Source organism: Drosophila miranda (assembly GCF_003369915.1).
Source record: "Drosophila miranda strain MSH22 chromosome Y unlocalized genomic scaffold, D.miranda_PacBio2.1 Contig_Y3_pilon, whole genome shotgun sequence".
Classification (NCBI taxonomy): Eukaryota; Metazoa; Arthropoda; class Insecta; order Diptera; family Drosophilidae; genus Drosophila; species Drosophila miranda.
Genome location: NW_022881625.1, coordinates 1698312 through 1705305, shown reverse-complemented (window position 1 = coordinate 1705305; position 6994 = coordinate 1698312).

Sequence of the window (6994 nt, the reverse complement as noted above, 5' to 3'; positions counted from 1 at the left end):
ATGTCAATTATCGTTTATTTTACGTTGTCTGCATCAATGTTCTTGTTGTAGATGTCAATCCTGTTGTTTTTTATAGTTTTTGCATGTCCGTAGATAGTTTGTCCATAGTTTTAGTTACTAGCCTGTGATATTAGGAATAAGTTTTTGTAAATTAATGTAGTTTTTCTGTAGTTAATTGTATATTATTAGTAGTTTTCTGATTAGTTTTATTACCTTTTTCCTCTTCTTCCCCACCTATCTGCCATTCCCATATTTCCCCTGACATGTGGTATTACTAAAAATACCACGCAAATACCAGACTTGACCGATAACACACCAAAAAAGCCAATACAAATTCAAATTGCATTTCTCAATGCCCAGTGTGTTATCGGTCGCAACTTCGGCAATTATGCCCAGCCAATTCCTCACCCACCCCCCACCCACTTCAAATGCCACTAAATGCCAAATGAGGCTGAGCAGGAATAAAATGAACACTGCCATCCTTCGCCACTCAGCCAAATGCCCCAACAATGCCAATACAACCGCCCACAAGATGCTATGCGGTCGACTCTTCGGAGCGTCTCTCGCCCGGATCGTAAGATCCGGAAGTTGAAAGTATCCGGGCGGTTATACGGGAGCAGGCAAACTTTCCCCTTCCCATCCCACCCCACCCTGGACACCAGAGCAGCCAATTCACACAGCACAGAGAAACATTAGACACGGGCCATTGCCCAACAACAACACACACAGCCACTGAAACAGAAGGCCGTTCAAATCTTCCATTGCCTACTTATCGGTGCTGCTGCCCTCGGACTACTTTCATCTCACTGAATATTGGGGTGAGTGAAAGTGGAACCGGGGGTGAGAGCACCGGTAAGTGACGACCGGCGATCGGGCCTTTCGAGTTGAGGGGAGAGTTGTGGGGGAGTTGGCGGACATGTGAGAGTTCCACCATGAACCTCGTCCGCCACTCTCATCTCGTCCACCCGCTCGAGAGGTCGCGATCGTCGGACGTATATAAATTGAACCATCGCCGCCGCCATTAAAATAAAATAAAATCGCAAGTTTGTTTGTTCGTTGCCATCAGTGTTGCCCGTGTCGTTTTGACTGTTTTGTCGTTTATCGTTTGCCGTGACATTTGTGCTCTGGTGCCAAAAATTAAAGACAGTGAAGGCCAGACGATGCCAAGCCAAGCCAGGCAGCAGACATTTTGTGTCGCCCCCCCCTCCCCCTCACCATTCGCCGCTGTACATGACCATTCCAAACGCGGAAAAGTGCTCCTCGCCAATCCACCACGCTCCAGCCCTTCCTTCACCCCACCCACTACTATCTCCGACAAGCTTTAGTTCCTGTGCCACTACAAACATCACAAACATCACAAACTAAAAGAGATAACTGTGATAGACAAGAAAAAAAGAGAACTAAGGTGCCAATAAATACATTAAATTCAAACACACACAAGAGACTTTTCAATTAAAGAACAACAAACAGGCAGCAGATCGCCAACACACAAACCAACAGCCAGCCATGACCAGAGGAATGGCCAGACGAGGGACAACCAGAGGGCACAGCGACGGCGGCAGAGCGGCCCGCAGAGGCGCCCTAGCAGCAGCAGCCAACAACACCAACACAAACACCGCCAATAGCAGCAGCAGCAGCAGAGCCCTCGGCGCAGGCGCCAAAACCAACGCCCCAGCCAATGCAGAGCGCCGACGCCACAGCCATCCATCGAGTGAGTACCCAGCCATTCCCATGGCCGACATATCCACGGCCACAGCCACTCCCCCCTCGAGCCCCATCACATCAGCAGCAACAGCAGCGCCAATACCATCCGCAAATCCCGCAACCCTGCCAAATCCCAAAATCCCGCCAAACACAAAGGGAAAGGCCGAAAAGACGCCACTTTTCCCGCCTCTCACGCTCTCGGACATACAAAACTGTTCGGGAGTAACGGGAGAGGGAGAAGACGGAGGAGAGCCGGCAAACCGATGCGCAAGAGCGGAGCGCCAAAACGGCCAACGGGCATCCACACACACACACACGACCGGATCGAACCTGTTGCGGGTCGAACCTGGTTCGAGTTCGAGCAGCGGGTCGATCCGTGCCAATGCCCAGCCTGCACAAATACCACCAATCCCACCAACACCAAAACGACGCCGCGCCCTCATCGACAGTGGGAGTGACGATGAGGGTGAGGGTGAGGGTGAGAGGAAGCAGGCCAGACGACGGGGCCGCCATCACCAGCAGCGGCAGCAGCGGCCGCCAATTGGGAAGCCGAAGAAGAAAAGGCAGACACTGGAGGAGCTAGAGGCTATTGTCCGGGAGCAGTTGAGGCAGCACGAGCTGCGGCAGCAACAACAGAGGTAGCAGAAACGGACAACAAATACAGCCAACACCAACACAGTTGCCGCTCCTGCCACTATGCCGCAATCTGCACAGCGAACACATGCCCCTGCCCCTGCCCATGCCCCTGCCACTACTATAAATGCCAATAGCCAGACCCACAGCCATCACCAACATCGACAACAGCCAATACATAGACAATCACCAGCCATTCACATAGACAATACTGACAATATCAATACAAATAATGACGCCAACGCAATTACAATTACAAATACACCTGACAAGACCAATACCAACACCACCACCGCCATCACCATCACAAACACCCCTGCCACTACCACCGACGATGACATCCGGCACGGCGAATTCGGGCATCAGCCCAGCCAGGAACGTGGCTTGAGGATCCTCATCCGAGGACTCTCCCACTCCATGCCGCCGGATTGGATTCGCAGCAGTATGCTGAACGAGGGGTTCACGGTTCGGTTTGTAAGGGCAATCACCGATCGATTCGATCACAGCCGCCAATTCAATCTCTTTGGGAGGCCCGTCACGGTTGAGAGACTTGGAGTCTCCCGTGACCCTGCCCAGTGCCATCGATGTCAGGTGTTTGGCCACACCCGCGCATATTGTAGACGCGCTGCAGTTTGCATGAAATGCGCGGGTGGACACCTGACGACGGAGTGCAGCAAGCCAAGGAATGTTGCTCCCAAGTGCGCCAACTGCCAGGGCCAGCACATCAGCGCCTACAAGGGCTGCAGCGCCCACAAGGCAGCCAGGCAGCGGCTCCTGGCCCACAGGGTCGCTGTCCAGGAGCATCGACGGCAGCAGCAGCAGCCTCAGCCAATACGGAAACAGCCACAGCCAATGCAGCAGCCAATACAGCAGCAACAGCCAGCACATCGTATCCAGCAGCCACCACAACGTCACCAGCAGCCACTACAGCGACAGTTGCAGCAGCAGCCACCCACACAGCCACTCCACTCACAGCCGCAGCAGCAACGCCAACGCGGTCCGAATCGGCAGCATCGGCAACAGCTACAGCATCGCGACCAACATCCCCAGCCACTGGCCGAGGGGCGCCAATACCAAAGGGTCCAGCCGATGCAGCCGATCCCAAATCGTGCTCCGACGCCACGCCAACCCCAGCTACAGCAGCAGCCAGGCGCCCAGTGCGATGGGAGCTGTGCCCATAATCTGAAAAGATATGCCGGTAAAATTAGAGAGCTGGAAGAAAAACTGGCAGCAATTTCAACGAAACTGACAAACCTTCTGCAGGCAAGGGACGAGAGCACGGGAGGAGTGCCGCCACAACGGACAACAACAGCAGCAGCAGCATCCACACAGCCATCACCACGACCAGCACCAAATACGCACTTTGACGCCGCAGCCATATCGGAATCCGAACCCGATGTGGACTGCGAAGCAATTAATGACGATGATGACGACGAGTGGGCCGACCACGATCCATTCGACGATCTGGAGGGTCTGGGCCAAGTGTGGAGGGCCCAAATCGCCAGCGCACGCGAAAGCATGCGATCGGGCGGCGCCTATTGATGTGCCCAATCGTCGATCCAGAGACAGCCACTGCAACAAAGGAAAGAGACGTCAATACGGACAACAACGAAAAACGGCCAAAACACTCAAAAATCACACGTACCTGCCAATCACCAGACAGAGCTGACCATCAAGAAGCTGCCTCGCCATCAACAATGACAATTTCCTGCCAAAGGGATGGAAAAGGAGGCCTTCTTTGATGACGCTGCCGCCTGACCATGGCCGTGACGTCACGCCAATCCGAACCAACAGCTGCCATTTCAAACGACGACACAGATGCTGGCGCCTGTTGCCGCTCCACTGGATCACACCCGTCTCTCATGCCTGGCCTGCTTCCTCTCTCCCTCATCCTCATCTTCGCTCCCACTGTCGATGAGGGCGCGGCGTCGTTTTGGTGTTGGTGGGATTGGTGGCATTTGTGTAGGCTGGGCTATGGCTCGGATCGACCCGCTGATCGAGCTCGAACCAGGTTCGACTCGCAACAGGTTCGATCCGGTCGTGTGTGTGTGTGTGGCGGCCCGTTGGCCGTTTTGGCGCTCCGCTCTTGCGCGTCGGCTTGCCGGCTCTCCTCCGTCTTCTCCCTCTCCCGTTACTCCTGAACAGTTTTGTGCGTCCAAGAGCGTGAGAGGCGGGAAAAGTGGCAGTGAGAGCGGCGTCTTTTCGGCCTTTCCCTTTGTGGTTGGCGCGGTTTTTGTGATGGGGCTCGAGGGGGAGTGGCTGTGGCCGTGGCTATATCGGCCATGGCAATGGCTGGGTACTCACTCGATGGATGGCTGTGGCGTCGGCGCTGTGCATTGGCTGGGGCGTTGGTGGTGGCGCCTGCGCCGAGGGCTCTGCTGCTGCTGCTGCTATTGGCGGTGTTTGTGTTGGTGTTGTTGGCTGCTGCTGCTGCTGCTAGGGCGCCTCTGCGGGCCGCTCTGCCGCCGTCGCTGTGGCGTCTGGTTGACCCTCGTCTGGCCATTCCTCTGGTCATGGCTGGCTGTTGGTTTGTGTGTTGGCGATCTGCTGCCTGTTTGTTGTTTTCCCTTACTGAAAAGTCTCTTGTGTGTGTGTGTTTGTGTTTAATGTATTTATTGGCACTTTTATTCTTTTTTGTTTTATGATGTGGACGGGAACAAAAGTTTGTCAAGGTAATTAATGGGTGTGGTGGAGGAAGGGCGGCACGGCACGGCACGGCACACAACAGACACCACAAAAGAAAACAGGGCAACACAGAAAAAGAAAATGTCAATGGCGACACGGCACAGAACAACGAAAAAAGCGACACGACACGAAACGGTTCTGGCACGTCCGACGATCGCGACCTCTCGAGCGGGTGGACGAGATGAGAGTGGCGGACGAGGTTCATGGTGGAACTCTCACATGTCCGCCAACTCCCATACTCTCTCCTCCACACTCGAATGGCCCGATCGCCGATCATCATTTACCGGTGCTCTCACCCCCGGTTCCACCTTCACTCACCCCAATATTGAGTGAGATGAAAGTGGTCCGAGGGCAGCAGCACCGATAAGTAGGCAATGGAGAATTGGAATAACCGTTTGTTTTAGTGGCTGTGTGTGTTGTCGTTGTCGTTGGTTAGCGGCCAGTGTCTTATGTTTGTGCTGTGTGTAGTGGCTGCTCTGTTGTTGGGGGATGGGATAGGATGGGGGGGGGGATAAATGCCTGCTCCCGTATAACCGCCCGGATACTGTAAACTTCCGGATCTTTCGATCCGGGCGCGTGACGCTCCGAAGAGTCGACCGCATAGCATCATATGGGCGGTTGAAATGGCTTTATTGGGGCGTTTGGCAGAGTGGCGGAGGTTGGCAGTGTTAATTTTGCTCCTGCTCAACCGCATTTGGCATTTAGTGGCATTTGAAGTGGGTAGGGGGTGGGGAGGAATTGGCTGGGCATAAATTGCCGAATTTGCGACCGATAACACACTGGGCATTGATAAATGCATTTTAAATTTGAAATGGCTTTTTGGTGTGTTATCGGTCATAGTCTGGTATTTGCGTGGTATTTTTGGTAATACCACGTGTCAAGGGGAATTATGGGAATGGCAGATAGGTTGGGAAGAAGAGTAAGAAGGTAAAACTAAAAATATAGAATTAACTACAGAAAAAACTACATTAATTTACAAAAACTTAATTCTAATATCACAGGTAAGTAACTAAAACTATCTACGGACATGCAAAAACTACAAAAAACAACAGGATTGACATCTACAACAAGAACATTGATGCAGACAAGGTAAAATAAACGATAATTGACATACATTTACACACATATAAACATATTAATTATATTTATTTTATTTCTAACAGGAGGACAAACAACAACGGAGCACCGGCAGGCATATCAAACGCAATGCGAACATTACGCTGTATACCGGCCGGCTCTGTTGTCCCCCTGTGTCTTGTTTAGTGGCGATGGCTGGATTGATGGTGTTGGCGTGCATCGTGGGCAAAGTTGGAGATGGCGAGCGGCTCTAGTCCGGCCGCCCACGTTGCATCTGTCTGTTGGTTTAATGCAGCAGACCGAGTGGCACTGATCCGGCTACCCGAGATGCGTTGTCCAGTGTGTTGGCGTTGACATCGGTGTGTGATGTCAGACTGTCAGTATTATTGGCCGCATCCAAGTGGCAACTGGTCCGAACACCAGGATACGTTGTCGATTTACTTGTTGATTGGCCGCATCCGAGTGGCTGCTGGTCCGGCCACCAGGATGCGTTGTCAGCAGAGTTGACCTGGCCTCCTCGGCCACGTTCGTCATCGGTTCAAAAAAGGCCTCCTTTTCCGCCCCTTTGGCAGAAAATTGATGATGTTCATGGCGAGGCAGCTGCTGTGGGGCAGCTCTGTCTGGTGATTGGCAGGTACGTGTGTTTTTGTGTGTTTTGGGCGTTTTTTTTTTTCGTGTTGGCGTGTATTGACTGTTTTCCTTTGTATTTTAGTGGCTGGCCTCTGGACTTCTGTTGGAATTGACGGCAGTGCTGCTGATGAGGCCTCCAAATTACGCCCATTATGCCTCAAGAGAGTTGCAGGAGTGGCGGGGCAGCTGCTGGAGGGGCAGCTCTGTCAGTTTAATAGCAGGTGAGTATGTTTAATGGTCATTTGCAGATTGTTGTTAATTCTGT